General features: G+C 41.8%; 1 pseudogene; it reads left to right on the forward strand.

Annotated features, from left to right (window-relative positions):
- LOC128456645 (vacuole membrane protein 1-like) overlaps positions 1 to 15,274 on the forward strand; it is a 52,766-nt pseudogene extending 37,492 nt beyond the window's left edge.
- The last annotated feature ends 2,633 nt before the right edge of the window (positions 15,275 to 17,907 follow it).

The following is a 17,907-nucleotide window of genomic DNA, read 5'->3' on the forward strand; positions in this document are numbered from 1 at the left end:
GTTACTTTACACACGCACAGACACACATTTGATGACAGCCACTGTGATATGCTGACCTAGTGTACTGTGTTGGTGATGTGTCATTAAGCCCAGGCCTTTCATTTCTTGCCCTCCATGACCAAAAGGGGGGTCAGCCTTGGTTGGTGCGTGGCATGGGTTTTTTGGAAATAATGGCAGAGTGTGTGCGTGCGTGTGTGAGAGAGAGCTGGTGGTGGTGGGGGGTTCAAGGAATTACTGATCAATTATGATGCATGCACTGCTTTGACCTCAAGGTTCAGTAACTGTCTCGCTCTTTGTGTGTCTTTGTCATACAGAAACTGTTTGTGATCATCACCTTTAGCAAACACATAGTGGAGCAGATGGTCTCCCTCATCGGGTGAGTAAGACTCAACGTGTGTGTGTGTGTGTTTGTGTGTATACTTGTGTGCATGTGTGTGTTTGCTGTCCAAAACAACCCTGTGGGATGTGCAGTGATCACACATGAAATAGGTAATGTAGAATCTTATGATTGAGGGGTGCGGTGTCGGCATACAGGGTATTTCTATTTGTTTGTTTAAAACCTGCCTCCTCTTCCTCTTGACACTGATGAAGATCACATAATCAGGGGTTGGCTTTGAAGTACTTTTTGGAAGATGTCTTGTTCCTTTGTGCTGTTTTAAATACTTTGTGTATATCTTTAAACAAAGGTTTTGTCCCATGTTCTCCATTTTGGCTCATCACTCCGCTGTTATAGTCTGCATAATGATTAATAGCAGGGATTTTTCCACTGGATGACTCTGGGTGTGAACATGTTCTGGCTGCTTCACAGGACAGGATGAACTCTTGTCTATCACATAAACCTCCTCTCTGCTTTATCTGTGATGAAGCACAACCATAGATGGTTATTACCTTCATACCTGATCCCAGAGGGCTACCTCTGGTTGTCTAGATGAGACATGTTATCTTTTTGACAAAATAATGTCTCTCAGGTAGACGTGCTAGTGCTTACTAAGCTGAAACGTCTTGGAAAGAGAAATCCGGTTTGAGTTGCTGGTTGGAAGAGATTTCACAAGAAGATATCAGTGTTTTTGGAGGCCCATCTGGAAACGGTGTCAGTTAACCTTATTTTGCTGTGTTGAATATTCTGTACCAGCTCCATGAAGTTGTAGGACTGAGAGATTGGTTTAAAAAATGTTAAAAAAAACACAAAACCATTTCCATAAATTTATAAGAATGACTCCTACACTCGCACAGCCGCTGGTCTTTTCAAAATAAGGCTGGATGTAATAAAAGTTGAAAGAGTCTTGGTGTTGGGTTTAGGTACTGATGGGTGCTATGATGGGTGTACTTGTAGAGATGCCAGGGGCTGCAGCTGGAAACTGCCCTCAACACACCTGCAAGTGGGAGTGCCATTTATTACGCACACACACACGCACACACGCACACGCACGCACACACACACACACACACACACACACACACACACACACACACACACACACACACACACACACACACACAGATTGACATTCACAGTCGTGCAAACTTGGTCTCTCTCACACACACTTGGTGAAATCAGGCGATGAGATTGCATCAGCTCTCTTTCTTGCCATGTTGTCCGTTTGGGCATTTGCCTCATTTCTAAAATTGTTTTTGAGGCAAACGTATTCTGCAGATGATTTTTTATAAACAGCATATAATCCTCTTTTACTGATACAAAGTAAATTGTTGTATATCTTGTGTGTGTGTGTGTTTTAATATATGTATACACATCCATAGTGTGTGTGAGGAACACTTTGAGCCTAGAACCTACAGCATCAAGTTGTGATGGTTAAGGTTAAGGTGGGGGGCGAGGGAATGCATCGTGCCAATAAGTGCCCTCACAAAGACAGATCTGTGTGTGTGTGTTTGTGTTTCTATTCATACATATATATATACACATACATTTTGTGTGTGTTCATATACTGTATATGAATGTTTATATATAAATACAAACCATTGTAAATGTGTGTGTCTGTGTATTCATATATATATATATATCGACATATATATATATATATTGTGTGTGTTTGTGTGAGACCTGTCCCAGGTCTCTTGCAGTCACAGTTCATTGAGCTGCAGAGTCAGAGCAGCAGATCATTGGTTATTGACAGGTTTCAGTCTGACTCACTACCCGCTTTTTCGCTAAAGGAAGTTTCCCTTGTCACAACTTCTCAACCGTCAGCTTCCTTCCTCACTGAGGCCTTTCCGCCTTCACCTACCATTTTCTGTGCCTCGCTTACTCTCACTCTCACTCACACATCACCTTATGAATGGGTGACAGCCTTTCGGTTTTAACCCCTTCAGGCACAGACAGACCGCAGGCACCTGCAGTTGTCCCCTCCGCTGTGTACATGCACAGTTCCATGTCTGCGCACGCAAACACACCCACACTCACACACACACCCACACTCACACACACACACACACACACACACACACACACACACACACACACACCCTCACACACACCCACACACAAACAGTTTATTTGTATGCTCTTTTTCTAAAAGATAAAGTTCCACATATCTTGTTTTTTTAACCCTTTGAACCGCTGTACTTTTCCGACATGTTAGCTCCCACCAACTCATATTTTAAATAAATCTGACATTTTCAGTGAAGAATTTAGTACCTGGCCTTTTATATTATATTTATTTGATTGGAGTGAATGGAAAACATTTTCTGTTAATTTCTTGTTTATGGGAATTTGTTTGTTTTCTGAAAGATTTTAAAGTAATAATTGTTCAGTCTCATCCTTTCATAATATCCTTGCTGTCTTCCATCGGTCTTGAAATGTTTAAACATTTCTATGTTTGTTTGTGTGCCTCTGTTTTTCGTCTAGTGTGTTTGTGTGTGTGACTGAAGTTCCCGTTGGACTTTGGCCGTGGGGATTTCAGTCTTGTATGACATAATACAATAGTGCACAATTCATTTCCTGCTTTTTGACCAGGTGAGCTGCTTGGCACACACGCACACACGGCAACAGAAATCAGTGACAAATTGCAGAACCTGTTTGTAATAAGGATTTAAAATTAAAAATTATTATAAAGTTCAAATTATCAAATATCTGGAGGGTGTTTTTTTATTTACATTTATGTTATTAACTTCTTTATTCAAGTTTGTAGCTATTTCGTCATATTTCAACTTATTAAATCTGTAAACTCACAAAATATTTCCTTATCAAGATGCTTTTTGTGGAAAAGTCATTTTACCTGGTGAATCTAGTTAATTGCATGTTCTAATGTCTATTAATGTAGCTTATAGATGATGACCTCAGATCTATATATTTTAACACAGACTGGATGCTGTAGTGTGACCATCAAGTACAATATTCAGCACAGCACTGCTGTATCATTTGATCAACTTTTAACTTGGTTGATAGTCCTGCATTCATGACACTGGATGATGTTCTTATTCAAGACAAAAAGGAGTGGCCACAATTTCCTTGAAAATATTTTTTTTAGTTTTGCAACACAGAATTTATGTGGCAATCAGAGCTGTGCATCATGATATAGTCACTGTGTCTGACTCAGTTAAATTTTGTAATGATCTTAATTCCAAACAGGGCCTTTTATAGGATTATTTCTATGGATGACAAATGGAAAACAGTGTGTTACTGAATTCCAGTTTCACGGGAGATGTTTGGGTCTGAGGTTTAAATGTCACACGGCTCTATAACTGTCAACAGCCATTTTCATCACCTCTGTTAAGAAAAATGACCAACCCCAGAGTTTTTTATTAGCTGGAAATAAAATGTAGACAAGATGCAAAGGACCATTTTAGAACATCTTGCACTTAAGTGACTTAACATTTCCATTATACATTTATGAGTTTCTGATATTCCTTTTTAGAGATGCAACAAAAAAAAGGTTTAGTGGAAAATAAGTTCTGTCCTGACAGTTCAAGTGAAGTGTTCTTCCTTTTTCAACAAATTTATGTTGTAGTTCTTCATGTGTATTGTGGAGACAGATTCTTCTACAGAATCTCTGGCAGATGATTTTCTCTCTTGTTTTCTCGGCATGCAAAACATTGTAAGATTAAACCTGTAACCCTCTGTCAGCGCTAGTAGAACAATAATAAAGATAGTTTTGCTTGGAGCTGGAAAAGTCACAATGAAACCCTCTTCAGATGCCTTTTGGGGTGATAACAAGAACTGTCGGAGAAGCTGGAACTGTGTATCTGATCAGACTTGTTAGGTTTCCTACGTCCTATGACTAATATACAGATGCCTCCTCTTCTAGATAAACCATGCGTGTATCACCATAGTTAAATTATTCTAACTCACACTGAGTAAGGCTTTGATCAAGATTTGTAGTAATTTGTCAGGAGGTTTAATTCAGATTTTTTAAACCTAAATTATTGTATTTTACCCTTTACCTCCTCTTTTAAAGACTTACCATCTTTTAAAACTGGTATTTTGAGATTTAACATTAATTAAAAAATAAACTCAACATGAAATCACACATATGTCAATAAAGCTTTTTTCATTGGGTCTCTCGCTGAACACCCTGAGAATAAGCCTAAAATTATTATCTTGATTTCCCTTGGATTTATTGTATAGGTTAGGTCAATACCCCTACAAGTACAAGTATCAGAGAATGGTGAGGCCACTGCTGCTGTGTTCTACATAATGATAGGGCAGCAGATTCATCTGTACCTAATCTCCCCGTCCCCCTTTGTCTTATCTCAACTGGGGGGTTTTAAGCCAGTGAGGTGATTTAGAGCTCAAGATCAACAAGTGCATGCAGTAAGGGAATGGCATGTTTTCCTGTTTTTGGTTTCGCAGACTGGGCCTCCTGTCTCCTCCTTTGATCTGTGGTTAGTCACTGTGTTTAGGCTGAATTGCTAACTCTTGATTCATGCCACTTTTTCCGCAACCATTGCTATGTGATAGTATGTTAACAGGAAGAAAGCCGTCTTCCGTTATTATGGGAAGAGCTGTAGGGATGAGGGCCTGTTGGCATTGCAGTGCTGGTAATTCTGCAGGACCCCAGTGTGTTTCCAACTTATCATTGGTGACTAAAAGTCAAATACTTATACATTTTAATTTAAAAAAATCGTATCACATCCAAAACTAGCTACATCCAGAGAGCACTTTAGTTTTGTATCAGAAATAATCTCTGTCCATACTAACACAGCTGAAAATGCATATGACATGACTATTCCCATACTGGTCATGCCCAGTGCAAGCTGAAAGCAGATTATCTGTTTTGAAGATGGTTGCAGAATGTATTTATTTACAATCGATGGGGGGCGAGGGTTCTGTACTGTCAATGGGAAAGGAGGCAATCACCATTTTGTTTATAAATATAAGCAACTCTTGAAATCGTCAATAATAACTAATAAGGTCCAATTGTCTTTGTCATTGCTTCTAAAAGTTTTTGCCTGACTAATATGCAAACCTAGAGCAACTATACAAGACCAACGGCGGTTTGCAAAAGTCTAAATTTTTTAGGGGCTTGAAAAATGCAGACCACCAGACGCAAATGCAGCAAAGACGGTGGGTTTCAGAACTAAAACGTATTAGTGTGTCCTTGGTTTAGTTTCTGAAGAGATCTGGGAGAGGTCAAAGTGTGAGGCAGTTTAGGAGGAAAAGAGGGGAAGTGAGAAGATAGAGACATTATTACAGTTTCATCACCTATACAATGGTGTTTTAAATGACTGGTCTCAATAATCCATCATCTTGATTGAGTCAGCTACTCTCCATGTCTTGTACTGACTTTAGCAAATCCGTCAGACTCATGTGTCAAGGGAGGGATTATCACTGTCAGGCTCACATGGAGAAAGCGATTGAGATGCAGAGAGTAAGAGTCGAGATTTTAAGGTAATCCGGTAGAAACCGGTGTGTCGGGGCCTTGGGGGTAACCTCGCACATCTCCATGAGAATGCACACATTTCCATCGGACTCCTGCACAATGGACTTGCAGATGGCCGTTCCTGCCACACAAGGGTGTTGCCATTAGAGGATCACAGCAGGCGGCTCTGCTCAGAGGGAGGCCGGGGCAAAGTCTCAGGTCAGGGCAGGGCAGCCGGGGGGGTTGGATGAGATGCTCACAGGAATCAGAATCAACATTTTACTGTAATGTGAATGTCAGGTAACCTCAACCTGTGTGTGTGTGTGTGTGTGTGTGTGTGTGTGTGTGTGTGTGTGTGTGTGTGTGTGTGTGTGTGTGTGTGTGTGTGTGTGTGTGTGTGTGTGTGTGTGTGTGTGTGTGTGTGTGTGTGTGTGTGTGTGTGTGTGTGTGAGAGATAGCTACAGCAACTTTCATGTTACAAATCCTTCCAAGAACCTGACGTGATTTTGGATTCATCTTAATATCATTTGAATGCATTTTATCCATTTCCTTATGTTCCTATTTTCTAGTTGCTTAGACGTGACCAAAGATTCATGTAGACATTCATTCTAAAGTGACTCAATTGAACCTGGGTTGGTGGAAATGTGAGAGATGTGAGATGTTTTTCACAGTAGTTCAGTTATTTCTGTACAATTACCAAAGAACTGCAGCTACTGGAGAAAATCTGTTACTGCTCATTTCCACTAAATGGTACCTTGAAAAGACCCCCCCCCCCCCCCCCCACACACACCCTCATATAGAAACTCTGTGGGTTTCACGCTAAATTTGGCTGGGTTGAATGTGCGTGGTGTGAAGCTGTGACAGTTGTCAACTCACAAGGAAGGTTTTTTTCTCTTTCATCATATTCATCTGTATGAAGTAGCTTGCACCAATTTTGGACAAAGAATCTTCTCAATCGAATCGAACAAAACACAATACAAATGGAATGAAGTGCTTGAGGTCATTAGCTGAAGTTATATTAGTTATGGTGATTTATTGCACCTCAGCAGATTGCTTTGTGTTGAATAATGTAAAGTTGATGAAAAGTCAAAAATGTCAATCGTGTTCTTTACCTTGGTCGCTGGTACTACATATATACTACATATAGACAATCCTCTTTGCATTATGGGAGCTTCCTGTTAACCATTCCTAGTGGTAACCAGGTGTTCTGGTCCCCTGAGACGTACACTGACAAAGATGGTATTGATCAGTCCTTTTGGACCCTGCCCTCCCTTCCTCAGGCCCACACCAAAGCCCCTTTCACACCAGACAAGAAACCCACTATCAGCATCCACCCGGATGAAATAACTGTGCTACTCACAGGTATTTATTGGTTCTAGCGCAAATTATACATCATAAGCTTTTTTCAGACATAATACATAAACAACACGGCAGGAGTTTCTCCAGGTCGGACACATTCACAACAGCAGGAAAAGGGATGTAGCACAAACGTATGGACCTTCCATATTTCAACCCTTTTTCCCAAACATTCTGTTACTTACAGCTACTATGATATTTTTACATTGATTAAATTTGGTTTGCTTTGAGTATCCTGTTCAACAAAACATCGTCAAAACTACATCAGAATAACTTTGATCCATCCACTATCAAATCTCACTATCTGCCACAATGACAGACCTGAGGGGTCATACAACTATAATATAAACTACGGAAGCTGCTGCAAATGATGACAAAGATAGTATCTTTAGTATCCAGTATACTTGTTCACCTTGTCTTATATCCTCAGATACATTACTAATAACATGGTCCATGATGTTAAGCTTTGCTAGGTAATATTTAAAGATAAGATGTTGCTTTGATGCTGATCAATATTGTACTATAAACAAACTCTCAAATATATTCTCTAAAAATGCCCTGATCGGCTTTCTATTTAGTAACATACAGATATTGGATTAAACCATTATCATAGGTTGTGGATACAGGCATATCCTTTTTTACAATGACATCGATTATATTTCTACAGCACCCTTTAAAGATCTAGTCTTGTTTTTCTATAGATGATAACATCCGACCAGAGACAACCAGTTACTGTAACACATAAACAAGTGTACTGTAGCTAAACCATTATTAAACTGTGTCAGTTGTGCTCACTGTGCTTTCCTTTCTTTCCTTTTATCAGTACCCTGATGTTGACTGACCCTAACTCACTACAGGTTCTCAAGCCTCCAGCATCAGCAGTCGTACTGTGCGATTAGCTGCGTTTACAGCAGCGCAGGTGCGGATGTGCAGAATAAACCATTTTGCATGTTTTGTCAGACCTTAAGGACCAAAATAGTAAGTAAATGTTAATATGTCCGTAACAATAATTACATAGATTTAAAAACTGCAAATAAAGTAAAGTATTTAATCCGTGATTTTTCTATGGGTTCTACACTCATTGGTGCTCTGGGTAGTCAATTCCAATTATCAATTACGACACCCCTGGTAGGGGCGAGGGATGGTGCGGCAGGTCGCAGCCCACTCTCGTTTTATACAGCATCGTTAAATTTAATGTAAGGCTCTGTGGGGTGTCTATTTTCTCATTTCACCCACTTCCATTCTGATTACCTTGGCCCTCGAGCTCTGACAGAAATACCGAGGCAGTAACAGTCAGAGTGAGGTTTGACTCTGAGCCGAAGGGTCTTACCACAGCCATTTAGAATGACATTCAGTCGCTCAAGACTTATTGTTCAGATTGTGCACTGTGGGCCTAGTTTTGTGGTCAATAACACACAAATACCCTCAGGGAAGAGATGCACCGAGATCTGAATGTAACTCTAGCTTTGATGAGAACGTTTTTGTGTATGAGTGTGTGTGTGTGCTAGACACAAAGAGAGGGACAGGTGTGTTCTAGGATGGGTGTCATTTGTTCCTCTCAGGCACAGTGTGTGTTCCAGGACTTTATTCATCAGTGATTCATTGTATTGGTCTTCAGTGTCACACTCTCCTCACCACACACTCTGCTTGCTCATCAAGTCACTCCTACACAGACTCAGGCCAAGACTATGAAATTACTAATGTATTTATTCATCAGGATGGCAACTGACTTGCATGTTGTTTTTGGAAACAGTTAAGCCATTGATTCATTTTTAGAGCAGCTCATTTATCAGGGAAACACAACGTGACCTTGAGCTCTTAATCAGCATCATCCACTGAAGTGTATTGTTTTGTAAATCCCATGAACGTCGTAATGTGCGCTGCAGTTGTTGAGTGTATGTGTTTGTCTGTATCTGAGTTCTGTGAGAGGAGTCATCCCAGACAGGCCCTGACTCACAGGCCGGCCGGGCAGCCATCTGGACCACTCGGCCTCCCCGCCCTGCCCCTCACACCTCAGTCAAAACAGATTCTTTGTCCAGCATCAGCCCCGTTCACAACAGCAACAACTCACCAAGAGGGAGAGACAGTAAGGACATGAGATAATTCCGACTGTAAATATCCTCAGTGTTGTGCAGCTTTAGAATAATCTGTGTCTGGTCTTATCCTGATGACAAAAAGCAACGTGAATATTAATCATGAGGAAGCTTTGTTTTATTTGTTTCATCCTAGATGCCATAAATCTTTTGTGTCAAATTTCAAAGATTCAACACTGGGGACACAGTTTATTATGAGACTGCTATGGGATCTTAAATCACAATCACATAACATAACTAATGTATGTAATATTCCTCTAGATAGCACTTTTTCCACATTAGTTCAGTGCTGTACCAGCGCAGTGAGACATGCTGTAGTATGTAACTGTCGTGCAGACACAAGGAACTTTCACTTTTCTGCCCTCGCTGGCTTCTAACCACAACCTCTGCAATATGTAAACACGTATGCAAGCCTATATGTACAAACAATCAATTATAATCACTTATAATCACACAATGCTACTATTTATTTGACTTCTGTCATGTACAAACCTCATTACAAAAAGCAGGTTTAATTGACCTTGCTGTCTGTCTTTATGCTGCGTTCCTCTTTACACAGCAGGCAGAGTAGAGCATGTTTTTTTAAAGCAGAGGATGTACAGCACGTTGTGGCTTTTGAGAGGTTCGTAGTAACCTTTGCAGTCGTCTGAGCAGCATGTTGCTCTGCATATGAACCACATAGACTCTATACAGTCCCACAGTATATATTGTATAGTGTAAAGTTCCACACATCTCATCTGTGCTCACTTGTCACCCTGCTGTGTTAAATTAGTGACATACATTGTGTTTATGGGACAGTGAGGCCTCAAACAGCATCAAGTTCTCATTTATTCCATGTGCCATTACTTTTCCAGCTAGTGACAATGTTCCTGTGGTCTGTTTCTGCCATTCACTTTTATTCAACATGTCCTCATGGGTTCATTTAATTAGTCTTTTATGTTCCGGTTGTCTGACGGCTGCAAAATGTCCCATTTGGGGTAATACAGTTTAAATTAAAATAGAAGTTCGATAGGTGTGGTTATCACCAAGTAATCAGGTGTTAATTTGAACAGAGGGCCAGACGTTCTTCCACAGAAACAATGTCGCCATTGATCTTCAAACATGACATCATAGGACGGTTGGAGACTCTGCGTAACCTGCGGTGCTCTACACCTCTTCTTCTTCTTCTCCTCTACCTCCTCCTCTATTTCTAGCCTGCCTGTCGCTGCCACTCTACAAGTGGCAGTGTGACTCGTCTGGATGTGTCTCCACTTACATCTGACTCATTGTACAAATCTTTCTCACCGTTGGAAGGTTCCAGGCCTGGTCACCCAGTGACCTCGCAACTCTGAACACCTTCACACCCACGCCAAGAGGGTCTGTGTGGACATGCCGACCTGAACCTTGGCAGGGGTCGCAGGGGTTGGGGGGCTGTTTTATGTGCCTGTCTGGGAAGTGAGAGGAATAATAGACTGCTATAATTGGAGCTCCTGATTTCCTGGCAGCACTGCGGGCACCTGAGAGGATAGTCTGTGTGTGTGTGGTTGTGCGTACGTGTGTCTGTTGTGCTGGCTCTGCAGTTGGGATGTGATAAACACCCTGGGCAGGGGGATCTCCATCGAGGAGTGGGCTCCATGCTTTAGTGGTGAAGTCACTTGGAAAAAGCCCAGTTGTACCGGAGGAGGAACCGACACGCGCTCACACACACAGAGATTACCTTACAACATGTGCACATTAATCAACATTTTCCTGACGCTAAAGTAGACACACTCCTCCTCCCATAATTTCATTATTTCATTATTCCAACACTTAGTCAAATCAAAATGGAGCACTAATATTTTATCAGACCTTCAGCTGATAACACAAAATTAGTCAGATCATCAGTGTTTCGTGATGGCGTAGAGGTCAGAGTTTCAGTACCTCAGGTCAGAACTCTGCCAAGCCACAGTGTGCGTCTTGCAGTGTCTCTGCTGTTATGTTAGGTGTGAACTGTGGCCCTGCGGAGCATTGGGTAACACTAGCGATTGCCTAAGCTAGTTGTTGTGATGATGTCGTAACCAGTTGGACCTGGCCAGGATTTGTCTGTCATGTGAGGCCTTGTCCTCTATCATCCGTCAGGGCCTGTGTGTGTGTGCGTGCGTGCGTATTAGTGGCTTTCAAATTCATCATCATAAATAGTGATTTTATGAGTCTGTACGTATATATGATCACGTGCCCTTTGAGGTGTCAGAACAGACAGACAGTTCAAAGGTCGCCCTGACTCATGGCCTGTGGAATTTAGTTTTCACCAAACGACCCCATGACGCCGAGACACAGTACATGAACAGCTCAGGAAATCATAGTTTTAGACTGAAAAATGAGAGGCTGACGTGTCGTACACAAAATAAACCCTTCACAGCTAAAATCAGGCAACAGGAAGCTAAGAGATCTGGGGTTTTCCCTCTTCATCTCCTTGTTTTTTGAGAGCTTATCTCCTCATTTATAACTATTTATTTAGTTAATTCCTTGGACAGGTTAACTCTCAGACCAGGTTTACTTTTAAACGCTGGTTATTGCAATTGTATCGAAGAGGGAAAGTTATGTGACAAGATTATATTTTCATACTCAAGGCTGGATTGATCACTGGTAGATTTCCATTCTTCATGATCAGACCAAATACGGAGCAATACGGTACCTAGTATTATTTTCAAAGTTGCATATCTGAAAAGGAAGTTGCTATTAGGTAGATTTAATCTGATATTTACACTGTAAAAGGTGCAAATCCAGAATGTGCCACCTTTTTAATTCTCAGAAAAATGTGGAGATGCGTCAGAATTGCTGGTCTCATAGTGAAATGTGTGCCTTGATTGTTTAAGGCACTTGTCAAAGAATGTCTTTGACTCTAAAATAACTTGAGGGTGGCATTGTTGAATATTACTCAACAGTCTGATGCAAATTGTCAACCACTTTTGTCCTGTTCATACACAAATGTGCTGAATCTCCAAACTGAGCAGGATTTGGAAAAAGGAAAAATTGATTTGCTGGCATATGTCGGACAGTGGTGGTGTTCTGGTTTCTTCTCTATCTCTGGACGAGAGCTTCACATGTTAAAAAATATTGGTCAAATTGTGTTTTATTTCTGAGGTGAAGCAGTGTTCCCTCTGAAAAAAGAAAGTGTGTATGGATGACCCATGTCCTTTTTCAGTTTGTTCTCTGTTTTGTTTGAACTCATATATTCAAATGGGTCAGACGGGTTTCTACCTGTTGTAGGGGAAAAATAAACTTAACAGTTTAGGCTGCTCTGCTTCTCGCCCCAAGTCACATACAGTCACTAATGTTGAAGCTTCTTTTTATGTAATTCCCCTTAACTTCATTTGTTCATGACATCAGAATATAATAATTAAGAAGTGTTAAAAATATTTACTTTTGGTAGCTACATATCCTGATTTTTTTTACTTCATTTATTGATTTATTTTAGTGAGTAAATGAAAAGTGATAACGATCATTTTCTCCTGATATTTAGAAGCCTACGTTACCAATTTGATGTTGGTTAAACAATAAATTATCACTCACTGCTTAGGTTTACAAATATATGCAGTTATGTAAATTATACTAACAGCATGGATTATTAGTATGATACATATGGTGCATATATATATAATTGCGAATCATTTTATAACGTGTGTTAATGAAGCTTCTTGTGCTTTGTGCACAGCTTCTGGAAGTAATTTAATCAATTGGAGAACAACAGTTGTAAAGTTTTAGACGAGGATCCACACATGCAGAGTTTTATGGCTGTAAAACCACCTACATTGTTAAGACTTTTTATTGTTGTAATTGTTATTATTTAACTATTTCATATTTTGCTCTTTAGAGAAAGAATTTCACAGTTTATAGATCCGCTCAGATTAACTGCAGGAGCATGTTGGACACTAAATTTATATAATTTATGTGTTTTATCACAGACCCACAAATAAAAGAACATTATCATATAAAATACACATACAAAATACACATTCAAATTATCATTAATTCATGTACAACAAATATTGTTGGTTTTTCTGCTTTGCCACCACATTAAATGAAAATAAAAACTAAAGAGAACTCTTAATTGAGTTATTTTAAGTACATTTGTGTTGATTCCGCTGATAAAAGAGAATTTAAGACATGAATCTCTGAGCTTAATTTTAATCATGACTCGTAGCTGAATTATATACATTTAATACATTAAACAACAAAATGATTGGAACTTAACAGTATGTGTGCTGTTCAAAAAGACTCCTTCAGAGATTTTTACCAAATTATGCTCACCATAAATCTAGGCATGATCAGTTTAGTCTTTTAAGAAATTAGTCAAAAGCTTTAACAGTGTAAAAATCTGACTTAAAAGCATTTTTAAAAGTTCTGTAAACAGTTTCTTTAAAACCAATTTACTTCCTTGTTTCTCAAGGCCACATAGTTCCAAAGTCTCACCCAGGATGAAAGATACAAGTTAGTTTTCTGTCACTCTTACTTGGGGCAAAAGATTCTAGCAAACAACGGTAACTGCTGAGTAAATAGTTCAGGCTTATTATTTGTGAAATTACCATCATATGTTTATATACTTTTACTTGTATCTGCTTCTGTCCTCAACTCAGAAAACAGTATTTAAACTCTCTCAAATTTGACTGAGAATGAAGATCACCTTTTACAACTGTTTCTGTTCAACATGATACTATTTATTACACATATTTTATGCATGCACAGGTTACACACATTTCTCATTCGACTCCAGCTATGAGGAAGATAATCTTCTGAACTGTTCTCACACACACACACACACACTCACACACACAGAGAAAGATGCTGGGCACAGGTACTCACGGATCAATTCTAAACACACTTTTCAAGTCCAACACTTTCATATGTTCAGCAGAAAGTGAAAATATATTCCCCAAAAAAGCATAAAACCATGAGATCTTTAATGGTCAGAAGGTCCTGACTGTGAGGCATTAAAACGTGTTTGACTAGCAGCTCTGAGCTTCTTTGTTGCTGGATTTGCCCAGGCTCATGACTCAGTATTGCTCATCGTGTAGGAGATGGTTTTGCCCGCCATTTCTCAAAACAGTTTCTCTCGCTCTTTGTTCTTGCCTGTTTGCTTTTATCTGCTGAACCCCTGTGTTTCTCAAGTGTTATCTAAAATTATTATTATTGTGGGTTTGAGTATTTACATGCTCAAACCCACATGTGGATTTTCATCCAGGTTGTGTATTTTTGAATAAGTTTGGTGAGTTTCTGAGGTGTGGAGATGTGAGGAATTTTTCTGAAGAGGGGGATGGGAAAAGTGGAGGCTTTGTTTCCCTCCCAAAAAAACAAACTGTAGCTTGATTTTTGATACGCGAGTCCTGAACATATTCTATTGTGTCATTTAAAGCATGGCCCATCTGTTAGACTTCCTGTCTGCTTTAAGTACGGTCCCATGTCAGATACCATTACCTGGTATACAGTTAATCATTACTTAAAGGTTTCCTTGTTGTAATCTCATTTAACACAATCTTGCCACAAGATAGGGGTGTGTGTGTGTGTGTGTGTGTGTGTGTGTGTGTGTGTGTGTGTGTGTGTGTGTGTGTGTGTGTGTGTGTGTGTGTGTGTGTGTGTGTGTGTGTGTGTGTGTGTGTGTGTGTGTGTGTGTGTGTGTGTGTGTGTGTGTTGGTGAGGACGGAAATTACTTTTCTCCATCAGAGAAAGTTACCAGCCCTAAACTCAACCGTATATGACATGACTGCCCACGCAAACCTGCGCTCAGATCTCTGATGTGTCCCAGGGCTTTGATGATGGCCCCCGGACACGAACAAAAGACATAAAAGTGGAGCATAAAGGTGGCTTTGAAACAACAGCTCAGGGGACGTAATTATCAGTGTATAGCCACACAAAAAAGAGAATAAGTGAAGGTCTTTAGAATGTATTTGTTTAGTGATTAATCACTAACTCCAGTCCAGGGATGGGCCACTGATTCGCTTTTCTAGGGCATTCTCCGCAGTCTCTCGCGTCATTTTTTTTTTCTTTGAGTGTGTGTGTGTGTAAGAGGTGGGTGGGGGGGGAGTTCAGTAGTGTGCTTGTAGTTGGTGGCTAAATCTTGTAAAGGGTTTCCTAATATGGGCCGTCTTACAGGAGCGCCCTCCCCCTGTGGGCCATCCCCCCCAGGTCCCAGCCAGTGATGACACAGTTTGGGTACGACTCACTTCCTCATTAATTGGCTGAAACCAGTTCTTACAGGAACCGCCTGTGATAAATGTGGGAGTTCTGAGAAGTCATTCATTTCTCCTCGCTGCAGCGGCAGAGGAGGCACTGCAGGGGAGTTGAACGAGTTCACCGATGTGTGTGTGTATGTGTGAGGGTGAGAGAGAGGGGAGAGAGAGAGGAAGCCGAGTATGTGTGTGAGAGGAGAGGAGAGGAGAGGAGAGCGGGAGAGTGACTACTGATGCCGAGGCTGCCGTGTGAGGACCAGCCAACTTTTATTTATGCTTTTCTTCTTTTGTTTTATTTCCTTTTTCTTTTGACTCTTTCGGTTTTCAGCACAACTATTTCCTGTGGCCGTGGTACAGTCTATACTTTTTCTCTGTTTGTGTGTGTGTCCGTCGCTGTGTCTGTGTGTCTGTGATGGGATGAGCAGTGAAGGGATTGCACTCGTTGCTCTCTCCGTCTTCCTCTCTTCTCGGAGAGAGGAAGCAGGGGAGAGCGACACAGTACAGGAGATAGGACAGCATGCCTCCCTTTGTTGCTGCCCTTGGGCTGGTGAGTAACAATGATGTGACGTGATTTGCACTCCCCCACCACCCTCCCCTCCCCCCCTCTCTTCCTCCATTCCCCTCCTCATCCTCCTCCTCCTCCCTCTTTCTCTCTTCTTCATTCCCTCCCTCTTTTCCTCCCACCACCACCCCTTCTCCCTCTCTCTCTCTCTCTCTCTGTTGGTGGAGGCAGATCTGTTCCACTGCTGGGTGCGGCACTGCAGAAGCCCTTCAGGGAGCACTTGGAGGCCCAGAAGGCCAAGCTGCACCATCGCGCCGGAGAGGGGATCCCAACTGTAAGTACAGGGGCCTCAGCCCCCAGCTCACAGCCTCTATTCATTCACATGTGCGCGCGCCAAGAGAAGAATGTAACCCCCTTACTTTTGCCTCTTTCACTCCTTCTCCCTCCACTTTTTTTGTGTCCTTTTCTTCTCTTTATGTAAGCCTTCCTTTATAATCTCTGAACCATTTTTCTCTCATGAACACACCTAATTCAGTTTTTTTCACCTGTACCTTTTGCCGTTGAATTAAATTTACCTTAATACATATTTCTTTAACTTGATTGAATATTTCTAAGGGAAGTGTTGATGTACCTTTTTCTATAACCTGTAGTGTTACAGCAGATTACAGCGGCTTGTTTGGGGCCAGAGTGACGGTGTGGGTTAGCGCTGCACCGGGCGGGCTGGAGGGGAGGGAGGAGAAGAGGGGCCAGTGTAGGGTCTGGCTCCACTCGCTGTATTGAACTGTACTACTGTAGCGCGAGGCGTGCTGACTCATGCTCCATCTTACCAATTGGGATTGTGTGAGTGTGTGTGTGAGAATATGGTCACTCCCCTATGTGTCACACACACATACACACACTTGCACTCAGTGCTCCGCCTGAACCCAGCAATGACTGTAGACCGGGGCGGGGGCCAAACCCCCCCTCCCCTCCGCCAGTGACAATCCATCAAAACCCCCTGTCTAGAACAAAAAGAGCCAGTTGTAGCGTTCTCTTTGAAAGCTTTTTTTTGCACCTCTCTGGTTCTCGTTCCCTCTTTCTTGCTCTAAGTGATTCATTGAAAACGTTTTTTCTTTCTTTTTTACACGCGGATACAAAGGATAGACTTTGAGTTGCACAAGGACAGATTAAGGCATTTCTAGAACAATGTTCCCTTTTTCTTGTAACTTGAGCCTCCTGCAGTTACAGGAGAGAAGCAAGCCAGTTTAACTTGGTGGAGGCAGGCTGCAGGCTGGGGTCAGCGGGGGCGTTAGGAGGGAGGACTGCGGGGGCTGCCGCGTGTTTTATTACCCCTGATCTCTATCTGTCCAGCACATGGAGCTGGATCCCCACCTAGCCTACAGCATCAGGAGCAGAGGGGAGAGCAGGGTGTCGGGTGAAGGAGGGTGGCGATGGTAGGGGGGGGGGGGCAGCGGTGGCCGGCCTTCACTTTACTGACCAAGCTCCTCTCTCTCTCTCTCTCTCTGTTCTCTCTGTGGTTCCTGGCAGGAGGAGAACTGGCTGTCGTGGCTCTTTGAGAAGGTTCTGGTCATCATGGTATGCTTCTTTGTCTGCTCCATTGTCAACTCCATGGCCCAGGGCTACGCCAAGCGCAGGCAGCGGGAGAAACAGTCAGAGGACAAGGCGGAGTGAAGGCAGGCCGTAAATCACGGCAGACCATCGACTTCCGAAGCTCCCAGCTCTCTCCTCTCCCTCACGGCCGATACCCCTCCAATATCTGAAGCAGCATATCGGCCCCCATCGGGTTTCTCTCTTGTTATTGTAGCAACATGTTGATGTTGAACTTGGACTTCCCCTCGGCCACTTTTTGAGGCTTTTATATTTGGTAGTCATTTCTGCGATTGTTTCCTGTAAGGTAGGTGCTTGTTGGGTGTGAGTGTGTGTGGAGGCTGCTGTGTTGGTCCCATGCAGTTGGTGCT

The sequence above is a fragment of the Pleuronectes platessa genome, chromosome 15, assembly GCF_947347685.1.
Source record: "Pleuronectes platessa chromosome 15, fPlePla1.1, whole genome shotgun sequence".
Classification (NCBI taxonomy): Eukaryota; Metazoa; Chordata; class Actinopteri; order Pleuronectiformes; family Pleuronectidae; genus Pleuronectes; species Pleuronectes platessa.